The 26,229-nt window shown below is 41.9% G+C and overlaps 1 long non-coding RNA gene across 1 annotated transcript in view; it reads right to left on the reverse strand.

The window, feature by feature from the left end:
* Positions 1 to 4,470: 4,470 nt before the first annotated feature.
* Positions 4,471 to 26,229, reverse strand: part of LOC149870666 (uncharacterized) — a 30,258-nt gene continuing 8,499 nt past the window's right edge. Inside the window, exons 2-4 of the long non-coding RNA XR_016440809.1 lie at positions 18,764 to 18,902; positions 16,743 to 17,012; positions 4,471 to 15,721 (exon numbers count right to left, since the gene is read on the reverse strand). This is a non-coding gene — a long non-coding RNA (uncharacterized LOC149870666). The remainder of the gene's footprint in view (positions 15,722 to 16,742; positions 17,013 to 18,763; positions 18,903 to 26,229) is intronic.

The raw sequence follows: 26,229 nt of genomic DNA on the forward strand, positions 1-26,229 counted from the left end.
CTTAGTGAGTAAATATGGACCTCAAAAATAAATAAAGCAGTGTGATCTTTAAACTATTCATTCTAAATATGAGCTCTCCACTGGCAAGGCACCTAATAAGTCTCTATAGATCTGAAACACCTCTCTCTAGAAGGATGGATGGTATTGGTCACCTCTAAATTAGTCTGGCTGTGAAGAATTTTAATGGAAAAAAAAATTCAAGTGCTCTAAAACAGTAACTTCAAAAAGATGATGTTTGGGGCAAAGAAAAACGTGGATCCAATTTACAGTCAGTGAAAACTGACCAAATATTTCCAATACAGATTGTGCTTTTTTCAAACTAAAATAGGTGCATTTAACTTCTTGTGACACTCATTTGTATTTTTCATAAGCTTCAACCTCCTTGTGGTATTCCCTGGGCTGAAGCAAATTTATGTTTAAATGAAAATATGAATTCCTATCTGTACATTCATTATGGATGCACATTAGATAGAGCATTGGGAATGAGGTGGTACATGAAAAGGGAATTTTAATTCAATCACAGTTCTTTCCCTCGTCCTTTGGGAAGATAGGCGGCAGAGAAACAGCATGCAGTCCTGAAAAAAAGCTGTATATTACTTCTACATCTCACACCCAGCTTAAACAATTTCGCACAGTTTTTGCTTTTCTTTTCTCACTTCCTTATGATGGAGGAGTCTGAGTCACAAAGTTACTTCCTGGCATGGCCCCCCAGTGCCCAGATACAAGAGTCAGAACAGTATGAAACAAAAAGAGAGTATTGACACAACTGTACAAAACCGTGACATATTCTGGCCCAAAGGAAACATGGTCTCCTGGAGTAATAGGGTCTGTAATACGGTGAAAAATAGATTACTTAATATGTGGAAGCAGAAAATAACTTGGATTGCTTAAAAGTAGCTCCTGTGGCTGCATAACAACTGATAATAGTCAGCTATGAGATGTTCTGTTTTAATGGAAAACTTTAAGAATATAGCATGAGGAATATAAACAAGGAAGAATCAAGAGATCCTCAAACTGTTACCCCAATAATTTCCTTATTACCACTAGAAAGCCCAGGAGAGAATTCTCAAATGAGAAAAGTCTCCATCAAGTAGGTTTGGGTTCTCTCTATGGAAAGAAAATGAATAGGGATAGGACTCAAATGCAACAGTTACTATCCTTGCCATTTGTGTTGAACTCTCAGCCATCTGCATGGAGGTTCTGTGCTTCCTCAAGGGATCTGGATCATTGTGACTTTCTTGACCATCTCCTAACTTACTGAGAAGTTTTAAGTATGGGTGGGTGGGTGAGTGGTGTTGATGTTGACTAGGCCAGTCGACTGTGAACCTCTTTGACCATAATATCCACACCCCCATAACACTTCCTTATTTACTCAGGGCATTCATACACATACTTTTTTTTTTCCACAATACACTGGAGATCCGCGTCTTCAGAGAGGACTTGATGAATCCAGTCTGCTTGATACATGAACTAAGCTGAATTGCACTGCGCTGTGGGCAGTTGTATAATGTGTGTCAGTGCACAAAAAAAGGTGGCAGTGCACTTCTGAACTAAAGCACCTCTGAGGTTTAGTTCAAAAGCGCTCTGCCTCTGTTTTCTCAGTACTGACGTGCATTTTGCGTATACAGCTGCAAGCATCACAGTATCTGACACTGAGGTGCTTGCACATGTAAACATGCCCTTAATCTTTCCCATTCTTCAGTAAAGGCCCTGGACCATGTGAAGAATTCCTAAGTGAAGCTGCACAGGCAGAGCTACTCAACAGCTGTTTTGCCTCTGTCTTCACAAATTTTTTTTTTTTTAAAAGCTGAAGCCAGACAGCTAATAAGGATTATCTAGATAAGGAAAGGGGTAAGCTAAGGGAGAAGGTAACAAAAGTGACAGTCAGAAAGCTCTTGTTGGGTCTGAATGAGTTGTTGGGTCTGAATGAATCCATCAGGGCTGGATGAACTTTGTTCTAGGGTACTGAAGGAAGTGGCAGAGGAGATCTGGGAGCCTTTGACAATGGTCTTCATGAAGTCATCAGAGATGGGCCAGGTACCAGAGACTGGAAAAGGTCAACATAGTGCCCCTTTTTAACAAAGGCATAAGGGAGAACATGGGTAGCTATAGAACAATTAGCCTCAGTAACTAGGAAATTACTGGAGCACATCCCAAGGAAGGCCAATTGCAAGCAACTGGAGGAGAGAGGGCTGATCACAAACAGCCAGCATGAATTTATGAAAAATGAATTGTCAAATAAATTTGATCTCCTTTTTTGGCAAAGTAACTGTTTGGATGGATAAAGGGAATGCTGTGCATATAGTATACCTGGCATTCAGCAAGGCTGTTGACAAGGTCTCACACGACCTGCTCAGAAAAAATTGGAAAAATGTGGGCTAGATCAATGGCACACTTGGGGAAAAAAAACATTTTATGAATTTGATTAAATTAGATTTAACAAAGACTCCAGGTTTAGGGATAAGTGCATCTTAACTAAAATGAAGAACAAGCTGTCCCCAAGAATGGCTAAGACCTATATTGGTTCTCAGGGAAAGAAGGCCCACAGATTGAGAAAGATGGTATGCTACAGCCAAAGATACATGCACACTATAGCTGAAGCTCATGGTTGTAAGGCAAACAGCTATGAACCTGAAGAATGACATGGTATACCATATTTTGTTGCAAATAATGTTGCATTTCCCCCCAAAATAGCTGGGGAAAATTGAGTTGTACATTACATGCAAAGACATGGGCTACCCATGAGCATGCAAATTTGGTAGTGGGGCGGGCTGGAGCAGTGGCAGCATTAACCGCTGAACCTCTGGGAACCACACCAATGCTGCTACCACTTTCTCTTTCCCCTCCTCTGTTGCCAAATGTTCAGATCTGAGCTGGGAAGATATGGAGGGGCCCAACCAGCAGGGGGCCTCCGTTTCCACTTCCTTTGCCAGAGTTCCTGGCAGTACAAAAAATGGTGTAAGGAACTCATGCTGGCTTCAGCTGGAGGAAAGGAATGCCCCTGCTGGTTGTACCCCCTCTGCTTCCCTGCTTGGGCCTTGTTGAGGACCAGGCCGCTGCCCCCATGGCAGGACTTTTCCTTCCCCTCAACTGCAGTCAGCAGCAGCAGTGTAAGTTCCTTGCTGTCACTTTGTGCTGCACTGGAAACTTTGGGATAGGGCATGGGAAAGGAGCCCCACTGCAGTGTGGACCCAGCCCTGTCCCCACCAAAACTCAATATGGGAAGCTAGTGGGGGGAAAAGTTGCCCAGCAGAGGGATTCCTTTTCTACCCCCTTCTACAGAGCTCCTGTGCCATGAAAAGTGGCTTGGGGCACTCCTGCTGCTACTGCCACTGTTGGCTGCAGCTGGGGAAGGGACTAGTTGCTGGCTAGGGTCTGGGGAGTGGGACAGGTCTGTCTGGCAAGGGGGGGTTCCCTTCCTCCATTCTTCCATTAGCCTCTAACTTATAGCACTTAAAATAAAATGCAATGGTTAGAGAGCTTTCTGCCAGGGGCTTCTTGAACATCTATACTTAGCCAATGAAACTAATGTTTGCATTGGAGTAATTTGTAAATAATGTAAAATGATTTTTAAAATGATATATTACACAGTGGCTAATTGCCATGCACTGTTATTGTGAGCAGCAGCCAAGAACATATTCTTAAATACCTAGATACACTGAACTCGTGTTTGATAGTTTAATAAGCTTTATAGATGTTGGCTCTGCAGTGGAGTAACCCCTATAGAAAAATCCATATTGAACACTTAAGAGAGAAAACATATAGGAGAAATGGTGAGACTGGAACACTTCTAAGTTTGTATTAAGAATATCCTTGACTTCAAAAGAACCTGGTAATTATAAGCAAAGTAAATTCACTTTTTACTTTTACTTTATTTTATGTGAAGCAAATTCAATTATAAGGACTATGTTTTAAAACAGATGCCTCTCAAATTTTAAAAAGTAATAGTTTGGCCATTTCAATATTAAAATTTTTTATTTGGTACTATAGCAGAAGCTAAATGGTTTGGAGGCCTAACCCAGGTATGAATACTTTGGGGATTCTTTGTCAATAAGTTATAGTAATGAAAAGAATTATGAGATTTATATTTAGTTAGTGAATAAATATCAAAGGATTTGAAGCTTCCGTTGTTTTTTCTGCTTATTTTAGGTGTCTAGCTGAACCTTTAAAGACTTCAGGGCTGGCAAAGGCAACTCTGCTTTACTATCATGACCATTCTCTTCCAAGCAAGGGAGATTTTTGTGGAGCTTTCTTTTGTAATCAGGAATTTTAAGGAGTTATATGCACATTCTGACCAATTATAAGAATGTTTATATTTTGTTGTAACCTGAGTATACCCAAGGGTGTGCCCTATTCTCAATCAGATGCAATGGTTAAGCAGAAGGTGGTGGTGTGAGAGGAATGCCAGAATTTCGAGTAGATCCCTCTTCCCTCTATAGAGTTAGTCCAAGCCCAAAGTTCTTAACTATGTACACTTTATTGAATTATAGTATACATAAACATAAAATTAATATCATATACATGTATTTACACAGTGAACATTAACCAATAAACAAGGTCAAACCCTAAATAACACTATTTACAAGATCACAATACAACATCTCATTACAAAATATAAAGCACAAACATAAATAATTTTAATAACATCTATTCCTTAATATAGTCCCTGAGCCATGGCAAGAGATAATCCTCCTTCCTATAGGGTTCCTTGTGTGTGTGTGTGGGGTGGTGTCCAGGAAGCACCAGGGGCCCCTCCCCTTCAGGCCTTGACTAGGTGTGGGGGGGTGCTCACCCTTCTCTGGGTTTCTCTGCCCCAAACAACTTTTCCCCTGTGAGACCCAATGACTCACGCTCCCACGCAGTGCCATGGAGTGAAAGGGGGAGGGAGGGGGCACATCTTACACATCTTTATACAAAATATGGCATGTGAAACTTTGGCACATGAAACTGGTTTTATCTGGTTTTAAAAATAATCATGCATTAATAATTTTTAGCTTGCATATGATATTAGATCAGTGCAACCATCTAGTCACACCAGATGACAAAGCTAACATGTTTAATGACTTCTTTGCCTCCGTCTTCCTAAGTAGGGACCAGAACAGTTACCTCCCTGCTGGGCCCCCCTTGGGCCCCGGGGGAGGCACACCTGGGCCAAGGGTTAGTGAGGAACTAGTTAGGGAACTTCTGGAGGGACTGGACGTATTCAAGTCAGCTGGTCCAGATGATCTCCACCCTAGAGTTCTAAAAGAATTGGCTGAGGTCATTGCAGGACTCCTGGCATGGCTTTACGAGCACTCGTGGTGCTTTGGTGTGGTGCCAGAGGACTGGAAGAGGGCCAACATGGTTCCCATCTTCAAAAAGGGGAACAAGGAGGACCTGGGAAACTATAGGCCAGTTAGTCTTAACTCAATCCTAGGCAAGTTGTTTGAGAAAATTATTCTGGCACACATCCATGAGGGGCCAGCAGGGGACTGCATGCTTAGGGGCAACCAACATGGGTTCATCAGTGGCAGGTCCTGTCAGACCAACCTGGTGGCCTTTTACAATCAGATCACCAGATCATTAGATGCAAGGCTAGCAGTGGATATAGTCTTCCTGGACTTCCGGAAGGCTTTTCACACTGTCTCTCACCCCGTTCTCATTAAGAAACTGGGGGGCTGTGGTGTAGACACCCGCACAGTCAAATGGGTCACCAACTGGCTGGAGGGCCACACCAAGAGGGTGGTAGTGGATGGGTCCTTCTCAGCTTGGAAGGACGTGGGCAGTGGGGTTCTGCAGGGCTCGGTCCTCGGGCCTGCACTGTTCAACATCTTCATCAGTGACTTGGATGAGGGGGTAAAAAGCACCTTGTTCAAATTTGCTGATGACACTAAGATGTGGGGGGGCGTGGGCACATTAGAAGGAAGCAACAGGCTACAGTTGGACCTAGACAGGTTACAAGGGTAGGCAGATGAGAATAGGATGGGATTGAACACAGACAAGTGCAAAGTGATGTACCTGGGGAGGAACAGCTGGCACCACACCTACAGGTTGGGGAACTCCCCTCTTGTCAGCACAGAGGCAGAAAAGGATTCTTGGAGTCATCATTGACTCCAAGATGAACATGGGCTGGCAGTGTGGGGATGCAGTTAGGAAGGCCAACCGCACCTTGTCACGCATCCACAGATGCATCTCGAGCAGGTCCAAGGAGGTGATCCTCTCCCTCTATGCAGCACTGGACAGGCTGCGGTTGGAGTACTGCATCCAGTTCTGGGCACCACACTTCAAGAGGGATATGGACAGCATGGAGAGGGTCCAGAGGAGGGCCACTCGCATGATCAGAGGACAGCAGGGCAGGCCCTATGAGGAGAGGCTATGGGACCAAAAGAGTAGGCTGAGGGGGGATCTAGTGGCCTGTTATAAACTAGTCAGGGGGGATCAGTAGGCACTGGGGAAGTCCCTGTTCCCCTAAGCACTTCAGGAGTAAGCAGGAATAATGCTCACAAGCTGGCAGAGGGTAGATTTAGGCTAGATATCAGGAGGCGCTACTTCATGGTCAGGGCAGCTAGGATCTGGAACTAACTTCCAAGAGAAGTGGTGCAGGCTCCTACCCTGGGGGTGTTTAAGAGGAGGTTAGATGAACACCTTGCTGGGGTCGTTTGACCCCCAGTAGTCTTTCCTGCCATGGCAGGGGGTTGGACTACATGATCTACTTAGGTCCCTTCCGACCCTAGAAACTATGAAACTATGAAACAATGTGGTGGGTTCTCTGCTTTTGCCTGGCAAGTCCGGCTTGGAGAAGGACACTTAGGATTGGTGGAACATTTCCACCTATCAGGTAACAGCAAGGAGGGGCTTGCCCCAAGCCTGCTTAGAAGTAGGGGGATTCAAGGAGCCCCTGGACCTGATTGAAGATTGCACTTTGCAGGTCTGGCAGACTTCAGGGGCAGGGCCTCCAGGTAAATAAAAGCCTACCATGCTCAGCACACTGAGCCTGCAAAGGACTCAAGAAGAACAGAGCCAAGAAAAGCTGGGGAGCTCTCTTCCAGTGGGCAATAGACCCTGAAGCCGACACTGGAGGAGTAGTCTTGGGAATAGTGCAAAACCAGTCAAGCTGTTGACAGTGCACGGGGATGGTGTGGGGAGACCCAGCCCTGGGAGTACTGCGAGACTGCTTGGGCCCATCATGGTGTACAGGGCAGTGCATGGAGCCCAGGCTTTGGGAGCCGAAAGCAGTGGCTCAAGCCTGCAACCCCAGCAGGGCCAGCAGGCCACATGGTGTGCAGGGTAGCACATGGAACAAAGGCCTTGGGGCTGCAGTGAGGCAGCTCAGGCCCCATCTCCCAGCAAGTAGCCAGGTCCCACGGTGTGCAGAGCAGCATGTGGGCCTAAGCCTTGGGAGCCAGGGAGCAGCGAGGGCTACTTGGGATAGCCACCTGGCATAAGGACAGCTGGCTGGAACCTGAAGGGCCTGGCCTGTGGTGAAAGAGCCCTCAGTGCCAAGCCACGGCACAGGGAAATAAATAGTAGTACTGCAGCATGAGGCCCAGCACCCAGAAGCCAGCAGCAGTGGTGCAACAGCTAAAAGGAGCTGAGCCCTTGGTGCCCAGAGCAGGGCACAGGGTGGGGAGGAGCCCAGTAGCACGGGAGAGTCCTGGAGAAGCGAGTCACAGCTGGGCTCAGCCTCTTCTCCCTGCATCCATGCTTTGCTTCTGCTGAGTTACTTAAAAATATGAGTTGTGTAGCAAAATATACTCTTACTTGGCAAGCTTTGGATACCATGTTGTTGTGAAAGAAGAAGAAATCTGTGTCTTTATATTCTGACATTAAGTGTTCTGCAGGTGGAAGAATATTGCTTTCCTATCATTTTATCGAACTGTTCTTTTATCAGGTGTGATTTCATAGATTTCATAGACATTAGGGCTGGAAGGGACCTCGGGAGATCGAGTCCAGCCCCCTGCCCAAAGGGCAGGAAGTCAGCTGGGGTCATAGGATCCCAGCAAGATAAGCATCCAATTTACTCTTAAAGGTATTCAGTGTAGGTGCTTGAACCACCTCTGCTGGCAGACTGTTCTAGACCTTGGGGGCTTGGACAGTAAAGAAATTCTTCCTTATGTCCAGCCTGAAATGGTCTTGCAGGAGTTTGTGACTGTTCGACCTCGTCATCCCTTGGGGCGCTCCGGTGAACAAATGTTCCCCCAGATCCTGGTGGTCACCCTTGATAAATTTATAGGTGGCCATCAGATCACCCCTGAGCCTACGCTTTTCAAGGCTAAAGAGTCCCATGGCTCTCAGTCTGTCATCGTAAGATCTGTTTTCCTGACCTATAATCATGTGCGTGGCTCTCCTCTGGACTCTCTCAAGCTTCTCCACATCCTTTTTGAATTGTGGAGCCCAAAACTGGACGCAGTACTCCAGCTGCAGCCTCACCAAGGCCGAGTACAAGGGGAGAATGACATCCCGGGATTTGCTCGAGAAGCATCTATGGATGCAAGCCAGCGTTTTGGTCGCTTTACTAGCCGCAGCATTGCATTGCAGGCTCATGTTCATCTTGTGGTCAATGATGACCCCCAAGTCTCTTTCTTCTGTAGTGCTAACCAACATAGCATTGCCGAGCCTATAAGGGTGCTGCAGGTTTTTCCTCCCAAGGTGGAGAACCTTGCATTTTTCGGTGTTAAACACCATGAGGTTCTCGTCTGCCCATTTGCTGAGCTTGTCTAGGTCAGCCTGGATCACCCGCCTGTCCTCTGGCGTGGATGTTTTGCCCCAAAGTTTGGTGTCATCGGCGAACTTGGCCAGTCCACTCCTGACTGCAATTTCCACATCGTTAATGAAGATGTTGAACAGAATGGGTCTCAGGACAGAGCCTTGAGGGACCCCACTGGTCACAGGGCACCACAATGAGTGACTGCCATCAATCACAACCCTCTAGGTCCGACCACGGAGCCAATTTCCCAGCCAGCGGATCGTGGTGGAGCCAAGGCCACAACTGGGCAGTTTGGCCAAGAGGTGATCATGGGATACCAGATCAAAAGCTTTTTTGAAGTCAAGATATATGACATCAACCTCTTCTCCCTTGTCCAGGTGATAGGTCACCCGATCATAGAAGGAAATGAGGTTGGTCAAACAAGACCTACCCGCAACAAACCCGTGCTGGCTATCCCTTAGAATGTTAGCCTGGGCCAGTCCCTCAAGGATGGCCTCCTTAATAAACTTTTCTAGGATCTTCCCCAGGATAGAAGTCAGTCTAAAGGGCCTGTAGTTAGCCGGATCCACTGTCCTCCCTTTTTTGAAGATCAGCACCACATTGGCCTTCTTCCAGTCTTCAGGCACTACACCAGATCACCAGGAGTTTTCAAAGATCCGTGCCAGGGGCTGGGCTATGACGCTCGCCAGCTCCTTGAGTACCCTGGGGTGCAGATTGTCAGGGCCGGCTGACTTGAAGGTATCCAGCTTCTCAAGGTGTTCCTTCACGAGGTCAGGATTTATTGTGTGTGCTCAACTGAGCTTCTCCTACATTTGCCTATTAATGGTAAAAATAATAAATCCAATCAACTCGTTTATCAATAGAAGATGATGTACAGCCAACTGAAGCTGGAATCTTTAGGTGCTATTTCCATAAAATCAGTGCATTATTTTTGGAAGTCAGTCTATCTTGGAGCTGTCAGTTAGAACTGGAGTGATAGGGACTCAGCACTTGTTGGAATGATAAGGATTAATTGCAGCATATCATTCACTTAAAGTTTCTGTTGGCATCATGATGAAGGAGGGTTTTGAAGTAATTTAATGTGGTAAATTTTTGTTTTTTTTTCAGGGAGCTCCTCTAGTATGTATGCAACAGAGACAAAAGTACAAAGACATGTGCTTGAAAACCTAAGTGGAAGATAAAGACAAGACTTATCCTCTCTCCTCAATGAAAAAGATTATAGCCACGTTTGGAACACTATGAAGAGTTTTGAAAGTGAAGACTGGAAGCTGATGCTTGAGCAGGAGGTGAGATATGGGCTGGGAAAATGATCTTTTCAGAGGCATCCTTAGTCTATGGGTATCAGCAAAGCATGATAACTTTTGTCAGAGAAAAGGATGTTGCAAAAATGAGTAATTAACATGAATTCCTGGGTTTTAGATGCATAGATGGAAAGTATCTCAGAGATGGTAAGGTATCTTATGAATAAACTGCATCTTCTGCTGGATGTGAAGATCTAGAGAGAGGTCTAAGTTGAAAATGATGCCTACATTATTGACTTGAATGGGCATATCTACCCGTGAATATTCTTGTACCTTGGCACAGTGTTTACATGTGTGCCTGGGACTGTAGCATGCTGAGTCAGCATGTTGGTCAGCAGCAACAAGGGTTGGGTTCAAATTTCATAGTACCCATTAAGTTTTCACTGTGGCTTGAGTCCCCAACCAGAAATCTAGGATTGCTGAATTTGGCTGGGGTGTCCCACATATATAATACCCCCTCGTCACAAGCAGTGTAGACAAATTTATTACCAGAAAACAAAGGAAAACACCAAATCTAATTTAAAACACTACCAAGTACAAGGCATAGTCTATAGGTTGCACCCTCTTGGGGAGGCTTCACCCATGCCCAGGAAGTCTTACACTTGAGGCTCACGTAAAAGGTAGTTCCAAGGCCTGCAGCCTTATACCTGCCCTTCAGCAATGGGTTGGAGAAGGGGGCCCACATCAGAGAGTCCTGTGAGATCCTCCTTGGGTTTGTTGCACTGCAAGGAGTTGCTAGAGAGTGTAGGTCCTTCTGCATTGCAAAGGGCCCCTCGTTGCTCTCGGTGATGCTCTGGAGCACCAATCTCCACTTCCAAATGTGGGCATTGAGGGATTAGCTGAGGCTTTCCTCAGTATATCACACCCTAAAATTTCTAATCCCAATCCAAGCAGAAAACAGCAAATGGCAAAAGAGCCTGAACTGCAGCTAGTGTCCAATCATACTGTTTGGCTGGGACAAAGAGCTACAAAAATAACAACATGTGCCAGGCCCCAAAATATGCCAGGCCCCAAGCCAGGCCCAAATGTCCAGCAAACTATAGCACGGCTCAATTACATCGTTATGCTGAGGCACAACAGCTGTAAAACAATAAAAGGGGGACTCAGGCCTTTTCTGCACCAGGGCTTGAGTATACAACAAAAGAACACCAGGACTATTTGGCTGTGGTCATCTAGACATTTAGTCTCAGCTAAAGAGTTATGCTGAGACATAGCAGCCATAACACAACAAAAAACGTGGACCAGGCCTATGCTGGCCAATAACTGCCAGGACTCCATTCCTGTTCACTTTGCTTTGAGGATTAAATGCCATGGCATTATTCCACTCAAGACCTTAAGCTGGGCTTAAATCTGCCAGGCCTTTAATTCTGGCCGAAAACTGCCAGTAAGATATACAGCTGGGGTTCAGCCACACAGCTAGGCTGAAACCAAAAGAAATTACAACAGCACCAAAACATGCCAAGCTCTGAGCCTTGGCCCAAAGCACATGAGGCTTTTAATCCTGAGCCAGCTCTGCCAACAAAACAGAGATGTGGTTCAGCTACACAGGTTGGCTGAAACCAAAAGAAGTTGCAACAGCAACTAAAATTGCCAGGCTCTCAGCCCTGGCCCAGAGTGCACCAGCCAAACTGCCATGGTCCAACTCTGGCTAGTCTGCTCCAAGGATTAATACCCACCATGGTATCCCACTCAAAACCAGGAAAACAAAAGAAGAAAAAAGGAGAGAACAAGGGTCTCAAGCCCTGATATCTGTACCTGAGGGTTTCCCTTCACATGGCTTCAGTTCACTTCTCCAGTGAAGAAAGGGGGAGACCCCCCCCATCATCCCCAAGGAGAGCAGTTTCTCTGGCTCCCAGTTAAGCTTTTCAGGTCTCACCAGTCCCAGGAGAAAAAAAGAGACCTGAATACTAGTTGAGAAGTTTCTATATACCTGTCATTACATCACACAAGCTTTCCCAAACCAGGCTTGCCATTCTTACAGTTTTTCCTCTTAACCAATTCATTAAAAAAAAAAAATTAAAAAAGTAGAAGAACACTGCTCAGTTAACCAGTTAGGTTTGGGGTCAGATCCTCTGCCTAGGTGACTAGAAGCCAAGTCTTCTTGTTTATAGTAAACACAGGAGGGCTTCTAAAACAAAAGACCTGAACTAAAGGGCTTTTTTTGCCTTTATCTGCTTGGTGCAGAACTTGGCTCCTCAGATTACTCAAACAAGAGAGGAGACAAGACACTTAAATAAAGAAAGCATGAGTACTTACAGACCAGTAGAAAAACTTATATAATCAGAGGTGTTGTGTAGATGGGTGCACAGGGTGGCACATGCCCCCTCTACAATTGGCCCTCGCTGGCTGGGGAATGGGGAGCACCAGCTAATGCTCCCCCGGAGAAGCACCACTGGCATTTCTGGCTTGCCGCCAGCACTTTCGCCAGTCATGATGACTGGCTGTTGAGGGACACCCCCCCCCCATCGGCAATCGGCAGCTGATACCTCTGCCTCACCCCCCCAAGTCAGGAGGCACCAGTCATCCATGAATATAAACATATTTAACTAAAATCATATACAACAACATACTTTATAATACAAAATGGCTTGTACATTTGGTGTGGCTTACTCATGTATTAGACGAGTAAATAACTCCACTATAGGATAGTACTTGTATCTGGCAGTACTAACCTATGGCAGAGTTAATAAGTTTACTCTGGCCTAATAGCCCTACATGTATAAACTGGTGATGCTTTACTGAGTAGCTAATTAGTTAATTGCAGTAAGTGTCTTGTGTAGATGCACCCAGTAACAGGCAGAATGATAGTCTTGATTATAAATATCCAAGAAAGTAAGTAGTGATGATGGCATGGAATGGAAGATTAAGAGCTATAATTTAGCCAAGTTAAGCTCCCAGTGATGGCTAGTCATGCCTGTGGAGATGTCAAGATACAAGATGAGAGAAGGAAACAGGTCTGGGTAGATGTAGCTATAAATCATCCCTGTAGAAATGGTATTTAAATTTGTTTTTGCTGATAAGATTACCCAGAGACAAAATCTGAGAGAAAAGTTGAGAACAAAGAACAGCTCCGTGGACCCCTAACAGAATGTGTAAGGGTGGAGGGGGAAGAGGAGGAAGAGAAGGATGGTCCAACAGATATTCTGAAGGAATTATTACAGAGGTAAGAAGTGAACCAAAAATGAATGGAGAGATTCACAGAAATCAGGAAAGGACCCGCTGTCAAGAAGGGCATGCCTGAGATAGTAGAAGTGTATATGTGGTTGAAGGATCTGACAAGTCAAGGAAGATATAAATGGAGTATGCATTCAGCCACTTGGCTTGAGGAAATCATTCGAGACACTAGCAAGAGAATAATTGTTTCATCGTTGTCAAGAGAAGGAATCTGGTTTGGAGAAGGTCTTGGGAAAAAAGTCAAGGAGAGGCTCCAATTGTAAATAGTGCACGTAATAGGCTTGAAAAGAAGAGATGGCAGCTGAAGAGACAAGTAGGTCAAGAGCTAGCTAACCTGTATATTTATTGATGGGGATAAGATTTCTACATAGACCCTTACTCTGGCAAGCTGAGTCAATCTTTAAATTGCAAATCAATCTAATAAAAACCTAGGAAGGATGATAGTGTTACAGCACTGGTCTGGTAATCTAGAGATCTGGGCTATATTCCCAGATCTGCCATAATGTTCCTATGACTGTAGTAAATTATCATCAGTGCTTCAGTGCCTTCACCTATAAAGGGTGGCATAACTTCCCTTTCTTTCAGGAGTAGTTTCATATTAAATTCACTGATGTCTGCAAAGTATTTTGAGATCCTTGAGTGCTGTGAATTACCATTAAGCAAATCTGGCAATTTAAATGAAAGTTTGCTTAATGCAGAGAGAGGACAGCATACAAATATTTCTATCTGAAACATATTTGAGGGATTTTTTTCCCCTCAAAAAATGAATTTGCTAGGTACCCAATGTATTCTTTGTTATGTTGAGGTTTTTCTAGGGTCAGTCTCACATTTTACTAGTATCTTTTGTTTGGTTAACTTCTGCTAAAAAGAATAATAGCCTTTATGAATGATTCCTTGATTATATATTCATTTAACATGGATGATTTTTCTGACTAAATATTAGAAGAAGAGACTGAAAAGTAAAGGTTTCTTAAGTAACATATTATGTCTCTCTCGGGGCATGTGTACATGTGCATTAATGCACAGTGATTACTGTGCATTTAGTTTACTACCTGTAATAACAGGTACTAACTAAATGCACAGTAACCAGTACCACTATTCAGTAGGCTTGGCCCATGCATTTTAGGTGATGATAATACGCAGTAGACTAATTCTACTGAGCATTAGCTCATTAGCGTTTTGCCTGCTGCGCTAACGCACAGTAGAATTAGTCTACTGCATATGTCACATCTCATGTAGATGCACCCTCTGTTGCTTGTATACTTACTAAGGCCATATAGTAATATCTAATTTGATTAGGTAACACTTCTTCATGATACATAAAATACTGTGAGATGCTTTAAATTTAATGGTGAGGTGACTGCTGTGCTTAATGAAGTTTAAAGACTTTTGAATGTATTCTGTCTGTATTTGGGGATCCCCAAGTTACAGACAAAAATTACTTCTTCCTTGAATATTTTTTTTCAGTACCCATACAGGAAACCTATGATCAGCTTTATTCTTTTTCTTTTTAATGATGGTGATAATTAAGAGAGCACTTCTTTGTTTGGCCCCCTTCCTTTCTACTTTATAACATTAATCAGTTAACTGCCACCTATAATATTTTGTCATGGATCTGGGGTAAGAGGCCAGAACTAATTTTGTCTTTGTCAAAATATTAGATATTAAAATGAAAACTGGCCTATTAAATGAATTCCAATAATGCAAGCTGGGCATGAATTCAAAAACACCATTACACTTTGAACATAAATACGTTAGACTGAAATAGCAAAATTACAGTGGACAATAAATAAAGCTGCAGGAGGGCAGTTTTATTGCCATAACAAAATGAATTCTTTATAATCATGGAAATTATCACAATATTTCTAATGGAGAAATCTTTCTGGGAAGCAGACCAGAACTATCTACCTCATTCCAGCAAACACAAGTTATTCATCACAGTTCAATCAATGTCATTATTTTATCTGCTGCAAATTGCCATATGTGGATGGTGGAATTTATGTACAAGATAACAATAACAAAATCCAATAAAACAATCCTAGGCCAAATCCTGCTGTTTACTCAAGCCATTGAACAATTAAACTACTCTCTTAACTAGATGAGGAGGATTTAGTGCTAACGAAACACAAAAAATCATAATGAATTAATTAAATTAAATTATGAGAAACGTCACTTGCTATTTATAACATTGCATTTCTGCTTATTTCAATTTCCGTGAAGCAAGTTTGATTTTTGTCTTCCCCTTTACACAGTGTTTATCACTAAGGGCAGCACCTGTGATTGTAAGACAAGCAAAAGAGACAGGAGCTCAAGAAAGAATCTCATGTAAATAGAGCTGCAGGTGAGGTTTTCCAATTAAGCAAACCCATTTGTTTGAAAGATTGTAATGTATCACCATTTTTCCATATAATCAAACTTCTATTTGTAAGTCTGTTGTTTTAGACACTGTAAGTAAGAAGGAGAGCATCCTGTTGTATATTTGTTTAAGATTCCAGTTCTGCAGAGGGATCTGCAGAAAGTGATCCTTATTTCCACGTGTTCAACTTCAATCATGGGAACTCTATGGAAACATAAACATCACATCATAAACGTATGGATACTAATTCAAAACATAACCTGTTACTTCAAAAAGATGATCATTTTACCATGTTTGTTTTAAAGGTTTTGGTAAGTCTATTTGAGAAATTGTTAGGAATTTGGGATACGTGTGTGTCCAGATAAGTGAGACAGGGAGCAGGCTGTCTTATAACAGGATGCCACTTGCGTTTTCTCTGAGAAACAAAATAAATGTACTCTTTGTGAAATTAAATTTCAGAACTTAACAAATCATTATCTTTGCATTAAGGAAGGGGCAGGATGTACAATGCAAATCATTTATTTTTGTACTTTCCTATAAATATCATCTCTACTAGAAGTATAGTTATATCTATCTGAAATTCAATCATCAGATCAGGAAGTTTTTAATTTGTATTCACTTTCTTTCCCCTCCCTCAGCAATCATTGGTAACATTCTATCTGTATTGGAAATAATCACTCAATTGATATATTTTAATAAATGAACTTTGGTATATTTTAATAAATGAAGTTCTCCAGTGGCACCTTTGAATATGATATCAGAATAGTACATATTAATCGGCTAACTCTGATGTAGTTCTTAGGAGTACCATCTATCTGTTTTGTTTTATTTAGAAATTTCTATTGCCAAGTCATATGAAAAACAAAAATCCTATAGCAATATGCAGCCCAACCTAAAATAACAACCAACAGAAGAAATGTAGGAGAGTATCTTGTGAATGGTTAAAGTAATAGAAGAATCTTTGCATTCCCCACAAAAGTCCTAAATACAGCTATTAAAAAGTACTAAAAGCTATGAAGCTTGGATGTAGGGCTGTGTGAAGCTTTGGTCACTGATTCAGTTCACAGGAGATTTGGCCTGATTGGCAGCTGAATCGCCAAATCTGAATCAGGAGACCCATTAATCTCTCCGAATCGAATTGGAAGCCTCCGATTCAGTTCAGAGAGATTCAAAGACATTTGGTGATTCAGCCATAGACACAGCTTTATATGATTTTTCTACATACCTCTAGGTACCAGGCGTGTCTCATGGACACTGAGATAGTGGGGCGGATGGAGCATCCCTCAGCTCAGCAACTGGTGCCTCCTGGGTCTGGTAGATGCTGTGATGGGTCTGCAGGAAGCAGAGCCCAAGACAGGTAAATTTTACCTTTTATCCAAGATCTGCAAATGTGGGAACCAAGGATATCCTGTTGTCTGTTGAGCTGGCACCATCACAGAGGAGTTTCTGCCTATGTTGACTCAATTTTATTTCCATATGCCACAGGAGCTGCCAGCTATTTGAAAGGCAACACAGATTTGCTGAAGAAATGAGCTTACAATGTCAAACTTACAGTTATTTCCTTATTAGCACATCTCTGTACACTAACATCCCTCCATGAGGATGGATTGGCCATGAGGAACATTATCCCTAATGAGGACAGTGCTGCTTCTGTTTCTATTACACTCTCCTGCTTTGTCCTCACGTACAACTATTTCAGATTTGGTAGTGGCTCCTTACATCTCCAAAAGAATGGCACTGCCCTGGCCACATGTATGTCTCCCTAGTATGCCAGTATATTTTTGACAGATCTTGAAATCTGCTTCCTCTGCAGCTGCCTTCTCTTTCCTCTAATATACCTAAGGTACCTTAATGACACCTTTATCATATGGACACATGGGTAGGAATCTATAGTCACATTTCACTAGGACTTTAACATCTTCCACCTTTCCATCAAACTGACTCTTGAATATTCCACTCCACAGATTCACTTCTTGGAGACCACTGTGAAAGGTTTATAATGTCCATATTATCCCCACATTTCATCTGAAACCAACTGACCACTACAGCTAGCTCTATGCCAGCAGGTCTCATTCTAAGCATACTGCTAGATCCATTATCTACAGCCAAGTTCTCTATTGCAGTAGTATCTTTTCTGATCACACTGACTGGGATGCACAGCTTTGGGATCTGGAGCAGGGATCCTACACTTACACTACAAACCTAAAACCATAGCCAGATTAACTCAGCCAGACTCAGGCCATCATGTGACAATGCAAACCCTGGGACCACGACAACAGAATCCTTTTGGTTGTCACCTCCAGCTCCCAGATTGAACTCCTTAGACACACAATTAAGGACCTCCAACCCCTGCCTGAAAATGGTAACCACTTCAAGGCAGCCATGGGGGACAAATTTGTCCCAGCTTACAGACAGATCCACAACCTCACATGGCATCTCTCCAGCAACCTATTACCTAACTCCTATTCTCACCAAGGCATCAGACCTTGCTCCAGACAAAGATGAAGGCTGTGTTCTCTCATCAACACAGACCCACATCTTCACTGGACCAAATGGCATGAATTATAATAACTAAGGTTCATTCTTCTGTTCTTCTACCAACATAATATATGCCATCACCTGCTTACAGTGCCTCTCTGTTGTCTACATTGGACAGATGGAATAATCCCTATCTGTAGGAAAAAATGAGCACTAATCTGATATCAGTTCCAGAAAGACACACAAGTCTATGGCAGAACACTTTACAATACCTGGACATTTCATCAGTGTGGCTGTTCTTAGATAATAAAACTTTAAATACAACCTTGAATAAGCACTTGAGGAGCAACAAATCATCCCAAGGCTAAACCAAGACTATAGAGTCTTATCCCATTACCTGCACTGGTTTCATAATTTCTGTGTATCTCAATGAATTAACTGTTTTGTCTTTCTGTCTCCTACCCACCTTGCCTCCCCCTAAGCAGTAACGCCTTTTTACACCCCTTTCCCTATGCTTGTATCCTAATCACTTATTTCTAATTAGAAGCTATATATTCTTCAATCCCTTCACAGCATCTAATGAAACAAGCCACTCTTACAAAGCTTTGTGTCTGATTCAGTTAGTCTGTATGGCACCAATCTACCCTGCCTTCTATAATGGAAGAAGCCATACTGAACCATTAATAGCTGATTATGGCAGAAGATCTCACGGCATATAACCCAGAAAACTATATTAATTTGATTAGGCAAAAGTAAAATGTTTCCTACCTGAGTTATACTTCAAATGTTTTGTTTTTGCTGATTGATCTTCTTTTTTCTTCTAACTTCTTCATCGGTAAAAAAGCAGGTTCTGCAGCATGACTTGCTTTCATAGGTGATGAGTTGTTGTTTAGTTTTTGTTTGTTTTCTGTTTTAAATATTAATGTTATGAGTTTATGGAAGAGAAGGCAAGGTGAAAGAAAAGTGTCTTGCATTCAGTGTGAGATGATGAGGTGTCTGTGTGCTTAGTTCATAGGGAAGTTCATTCCATAGTCTCCTACTGGCTTCTCAGAAAGTTTTCTTCTATATTAACACACTTTTTATGATAATGTTTCTTTGTACCAAAGGAATATAGTTGTTGACCCAGCCCATCTTTTTTGTGCATCAAACAGTCTTTTAGACACCCTGGGCAATTGTACATGACATCATTACCATATGCATATGACAAAAATGTCACTTTGTGTGGCTTAATGGCATCACCCTGTACACGAGCAAGAGTTCATAGACTCATAGATGTTTGGCTCATAAGGGACCATAGCAGATCATTGAGTCCAACCCCCTGCTCTGGGCATGAAAGTGTGCCGGGGTCAGATGACCCCAGCCAGGTGTATGTCTAACCTTCTCTTAAAGACCCCCAAGGTACAGGAGAGCACCACCTCTCTTGGAAGTCCATTTCAGATTTTGGCAACCTTTATTGTAAAGAAGTTCTTCCTGATATCTAAGCTAAATCTGCTCTCCATCAGTTTGTGGCCATTGTTCCTAGTTACCCCAAGGGGTGCCCTGGTGAACATCTCCTGTTCCCTGCTGTCCCCCACTGATGAATTTGTAAGCGGCCGCAAGATCACCTCTTAGCCTTCTCTTGTGAAGACTAAAGAGATCCAGGGCCTTCAATCTCTCCTCATAGGGCTTTGCCTGCAGACCCCTAACCATACAAATCGCCCTCCTCTGGACCCTATCAAGGTTGTCCACATCCATCTTGAAGTGTGGCACCCAAACTGGATGTAGTATTCCAACCATGGCCTGACCAATGCCACATAAAGGGAAGTATCACCTCCCTGGACCTGTTTGTCATGCATCTGATAATGCATGATAAAGTGTGGTTAGCTTTACTGATCACTTCTTCACATTGACAACTCATGTTTATCTTGGAGTTAACAGTGACTTCAAGATCCCTTTCCACTGCTGTGCTGCTGAATAGCATGCTGCTTATTATTATCCTCAGCTTATAAGCATGCTGGTAATTCCTTCTCCCTAGGTGCAGCACCTTGCATTTGTCCTTATTGAACTGCATCCTATTCCATTCTGCCCACTTTTCCAAGCGGTCCAGATCTGCCTGGATTTGTTCTCTACTCTCTAGTGTGTTAACTTTACTGCATAATTTGGTATCAACAGTGATTTTCATGCCCTCGTCCAAGTCACTGATGAAGACATTGAACAGCACTGGTCCAAGAAATGAGCCTTGTGGGATCCCACTGCCCACATCTTCCCAGGTTGATTTTCAGGGTTTTAAATGAGTTTACAATGATTGTTGCAGCATTAGTCAGCTCGCCTCCTGGACACAGGAGAGGTGGGCAAGCTCCATTGAAAAAAAACATAGGACCCCTCACCACTTCTGCTTTCAGCAGGCATCTGCTGAAGGTAGAAGCAGTATGGGGCCCAATCCTTTTATTTCTTTATTTTTGGTGGAGACTGTCTGCCTCTCCCATGACCAGGGGTCGAGCTGCTGCCAGCCCAAGTGATCCCTGAGCTGGGGGCAGCCCTGGTCCTTCTCTCACACTGGCAGGGCCCCTTGGGACTACTCGGTGGGCTTCTAGTGGGTAGGTGCTGCCCCAGCTCAGAGCCAGAGGAAAGGATCAGGACTCCCTGCAGCTCAGGGATCACTTGGCCTGCCAGCAGCTTGCCCTCTGGCCATGAACAGGCACTGCTGGAAAAAAAAAAGGATCAGGATCCCTGTTGTAACAACAGTGACAGAAAAATAAACCCCCTAAATCAAAATGGTGGGTTTCAATTAAAAACCCATCATTTCAATTTAGGGGGTATAGAATGAAATCCTAAGGACTAAACCCCTGTCACATGTCTCTCCTGCCCCTTGTCCCTCCATGCCTGCCCCTGTCCCCTTGCCACGTGCCCACCGTACCACCTTCTCCTTCATGCACCTTCTCCATGGGCCTGCTGCCCCTGTACCTACCCCTTGACTCTCACCACCCCTTCCCCTCCTTCCCCCTGACATTTTGCTGCAACAGTGCTTCTCTGGGGCAGTCAGTAACAGTGCAGTCTCAGCCTGGGCAGGGAGAAGCTGAGAGCTCCCAGCTGGGTCAGGTTGGGGCCCAGAACAGAAGGTAAGAGTGGGGAGGGGAGCTTGGGGCAGGGAGCAGCTCAGTTTTTCTGCCAGAAGGAATTTTAATTCACCTCCTAAATGACAGCTTGAATAAATAAACTGTGGGGGGCATGTCCAGATGATTGTGCATGTGCAGTTTGCAGCACCTCAAAGCTGTTTGAGGTGCCAGAAACTGCACACGGTATATATGCACCCATTCACCATGCTACTAATTAGCAGTGCAGCCCCAAAATTTGACACCAAGAGATTCCAGTGTAAAAAAAAAAATAATAAAGCCACTAAAAACATGTAGCACAGTGCATGTGGCAGTAGCATGAGCCACCAGAAACTGAGCCTGACCAGCCAGAGTGATGCTTTGGTTGCTGGCCATACTCTGAGCAGCCAAATCAGCACCACTGCTGCCCCAGGAGACCTCCAGGACCCAAAGTCAGGTTGCTGGGGCCAGCATGGTTGCTGGGGCCAGCCTCCCCTACTGCACCTGGGGTAATTTGCCAGGCATGTCTACACATACAACTAATGCTGTTTGGTTTTACTGTAAATTTACTGCACAGATAAGCACATGCATGTGTAGACAGTTACACTTTATTGTACAGGAGAAGCATCTCCTGTAGATATGGTCATTAGTATTTCCTAAGAGTCAGCACCTAGGTCATTGGAATCACCTTTTGAAGGTTCCTAAGTTTCTCTAGGGGGTCTAGGAAATGGTGCTGGATATTTTGAAAAATCTTCTGGGGCTAGGCACCTAATTTTTAACGACTGTAAAACTCAGTTTGTCACGCCTAAATGTGTTTCTAGATCTCACCCCAAACATCAAGAACAGTTATTCCTTAGTATTAATTAAAATATCATACCTTCTTTCTAAATCAAAGTGTCTTGTGTTTGTTTTGCATTGAATGGTTAGACAGTTTGAAGCAGCATAGATTATGCACTACTATTACTGAAATATCAGGAAATAATGTAAAAATACAAATTGAAAAATAAACAAGATCTATAAAATATAATTCTAAGTGAAACTTCAGAATTTCTCCAAAAATATATATTCCTAAATAAATTATTTTTATTTAAATTATTCTTTCATGAAAATATTCATAGAAATTATTATGACTATTTTGTATAATTCAGTTTGTGGGACTAGCCTTTTCCATGAAAAGCTGTTTTAAAGATAATTTTCTGACTATGCTATGAGCCCCTGCTGGCTAGAAAATACACAGTAATGCACTATATTTTATTCAGAAATATGATGAACTTGCTTTCCAGTGAGGTAGATTAATTCATACACTACACTATAAATTATCATAACACAGTTTTGAAGTGTTTGGCTTTTTTTTCTTGTCTTATAAACATCAGATAAAATAGAATTAATTGTGTTATGTTAAATGAATATTATTAAACTGGACAAGCATCTGAAATTCCACCTCAAATATCTGCTGGGTTTGTGGTTGTATCCACGTTGGTCTTAGGACATAAGTCGGCAAAGTTCTTTGAGTCGATGTGATGTCTTCTACTCAAAGAAACTTGTCTACCTCAAATATCTCATACTCACACCCACTACAAACCATCTTGTTGGTTATAAACACATCATATTCAGAACAGTTTTTGTGTCATAAATCCATATGCACATAAACTATTGCAGAGATAAACAGGCAAAGAATTTAGCATTTAGACTTAATAATGGGGGATGCGTCTTAGCTTCTCTTTAAGCTAAATTCCAAACTGAATAGTGCAGCTGGAACACATGGGAAATAGATATAATAGATACAATGCTGTGTACTCCAGTTATTCTGTTTTATTTTTAACCACTAGACTTGTTTGAACTGAAAAGACAATATGCAGGAAAGGGAAAGACAGATGACCTTTCTAAGCTATGACTCTCTGTTTTATCCTTGCAAACATGAAAAATGGCATAAAATCTGGCTTGTGTAGCAAGTTTATTTTTTTTCTATTTTCTAACAAGTTGCCCTACAATATTTGGTTCTAAACAGAAAAAAGAACCTTACATTAATATTTGGTTTTTGTGCCCTCAGTGGTTACAATTTCAAGAGGAATGAGAGGGGAAAATGTTTTTACAAAGAAGCTTTGAATAAGTCATGAACTTCAGATAGTATGAAAAATGACAAACGCTAGTTATATGAATTCTGTAGGTGGCTGTTTTCCCCTAAGTCATGGGTCTGCATACATAAAAAAAAGTCAAAATGTATCAGAGAAATTGCAGATGGTCCTCTGGACTCATTGTACAGCTTCCGCTGAAATTAAGAAGGGCAATTTAAATAGAAATGCATGCATATTGAAAAAATATATTGTCACAAATCTGCCAAATAACCTAGCTTTTGATGTAATTTGTGCTCCTTTTTCTCTGGTTGAGTTTTTTAGACTTTCAGAGGTTGATTTTATTTCTGTACAGGTACTCCGGTAGGACAACAGAAGGTACTGAAATAATTCAGTGACCTGCTAGCAATAGAGTGATGTCACTAAGGGTTTCTGGGTGGGTGAATGCATGGACATATTGAGGAACATTATATACCTGCACAGGTCACCGGGACCTAAAGATGCTTGTGACCAGAAATAAGGAACCTGAAATTCCTTTTATTTGTTAATCAAAGGAGGTAAACCATTATAGTGTTGTTTATTGGATTAAAGACAGAGGCTCTCTTTTACTTGTGCTGCTGCTGAAGACAACTATTTAAAGCTCTCTAAAAAGAAAATTATGAGAGATGAACAACCAGGGTACTCCTAAACAGCTGTATGCAATCCACTATTATTTTAAATGAATAAATGTTTTTGAAGCTCCAAGATACTATAGTGATAAATGCCATGAAAAAGCCAGGAGTAAATGAATAATTCTGTATACAAATGTAGGGTAGCATGCAGTAAATAAGCCCATGGGCCATGCATTGAATAGTAGGCATAAAACAACATATTGAATAGCTGCTTATTTATTGAGCACAATATATTGTGTACATTAAATGAGGTAAGGACCCTGTGTTATAAATAGGTAAATAAAACTGTGCAAGGGAGATAAATCATGGTTGTACAGCCATCCCTATCCTGGCACTTTCTAACTTTGAGTCTTTGCCTTGCAACCTAAACATCCCTTAGTTCTGTGTGTGCAGCATTCCATTATTTCTATTGCAATAGTATGTATTTAAGGACTGATTATTATTGGCATAGTAATACAGGGATACAGAGGAAGGCAGCACAAAGGTTTTACCTCCCCCATCGCAACTATGCAAAATTTAGCCAATTTGCATAGGAGCACAGTTGACCCACTAGCCATTCAAAAGGAAGGTGAAGACCACATTGATGCAAGAGAGGAGTAGATATTGCCCCTTGTGCAGTCTTACTAGGAGGGAAAGCTTTCTTCATCTAGTCCTTTACAAAGACTGTCCAGTATTTAACACTTTTCTCCATGGCATTTTCTTTTCCTCATGATACTTCTATTGCCTATTTTGTATTTTCATGTTCTATTTAAAGATAAATAATACAAAACATTTAAATAATTTTAAGACAAAAACACGATTAAAATTATGATGAGTGTTTCCTACAAACCAAATGATTGAATCACATTCATCTATACATGCTGATGTCTTGCTTCCTTCAGGGAACTGGTTTAAAGAATGTGAGTTTCTCAGACATAATAAAAATGTGTAAAAAAAACCCCAGTCTTATAATTTTATCTGCTATTTCTATTATGGGTTTTGTATCCCAGTGTTTCCTCATGCTTTACTGATGGTGGTTCTCTTAGTGCAGTAAGTGGAGTTGCAGACTTAGCCCCTTCCATTTGATTACAAGAACACTTTAAAATCTGAAGGCCATGCAGGATTACAAAGCATTTCCCCACAGTTAGAATCTGATAGATTCTCCACTGAATAGTAGATTCTGTAAGGATATATGTCTGTCCTAGAGTTTCTTGTTCAGAGGACTTTTGGCTCAGGATATCTCCTGGTTCCCAATAGTTCTCCTCATGGTCTTTGTCATTTTGGGGAAATCAGATTATACCAGACACTCAGCACTGCCATATAATTATTTAAAATGCAATGAATCAAGATAACCTCTTCTTTAATATGTGAAATACCCATAAATGTCAACATCTAATCACAACTGTAGTCATGTGGAAATGACTGATTTATTTTATAATACTACCCAGGATTTATGATGTTTGTATTATTTTTCACCTCTATTCCCATGTGGCACAGCTTGATTTATCAGAATTGGTAGGTCTGCTATATCCCATGATGTATAATAACAATTCATATAACAAAGAGGAGGAGGGTTCATCTTTTAAATATTCTGTGGCAGGCTCTGTGACCCTTTTCCCCATGTATTCCAAAGGCTATATCTGTAGATGGAGGTAGAGGCAAAATTTCCGGAAAAACCAAATATGAAATATTTTTAAATGATCCATAAACTTTTAAAATTCTTTATTCTTCTCACAAGCATTATAACCAGAACAGATAGTGACACCAAATAAATTTATTGTAATGAAAGTGACTCTAACAAGGGGGTAAATGTATAAATCTCAGTCATTATTTTCACAATGCCAAGGCCATGATTTTTGCCTGCCTTCAGATGATGCAGAATGAAAATCTAGAATACTACACTAAAGTTGTCATATAAATAAGTTAATTTCATGCTATTTTTTCCAGTAAGACTACAAATCTGGTTACTGGAATTGTGTTTGGTTTTTGCTTTTTCTCCTTTCATTTCAGTTTTTAGACTGTCATGCAAATGGTTTACATCTGAAGAATGAGAATGGATTTTCATTCTTCCTTATTTCCCTTTTCATGTATATGACAAAAACCACAACCAAAATAGAAAACAGGACAGATGTAATCCATTCTTATGTCACAAATCATAAAAAGACAAGAATAAGGTAGCAATTTATGTCTGAGACATGCCTAAATTACTTAGGAGAATAACTATATTTTGTTCTATTTCAGATTCCTATTTGAATCTCAAAATGGTCCTAAAGTAATTCACATATAGTATATTTGCAATAGGAATACAAAACAGTATCTCCTTATTCCAATCAGATTACAGTTAAGGCTGCAAAATTTAGAACTTCCTCAGTTTCCATGTCATGGTTCCGGGGTGTTTTTCAGATAATTTAATAAACAAGATTTCTTATGCACAAAATCAT

The sequence above is a fragment of the Crocodylus siamensis genome, chromosome 2, assembly GCF_052110815.1.
Source record: "Crocodylus siamensis isolate JL-2025a chromosome 2, ASM5211081v1, whole genome shotgun sequence".
Classification (NCBI taxonomy): domain Eukaryota; kingdom Metazoa; phylum Chordata; order Crocodylia; family Crocodylidae; genus Crocodylus; species Crocodylus siamensis.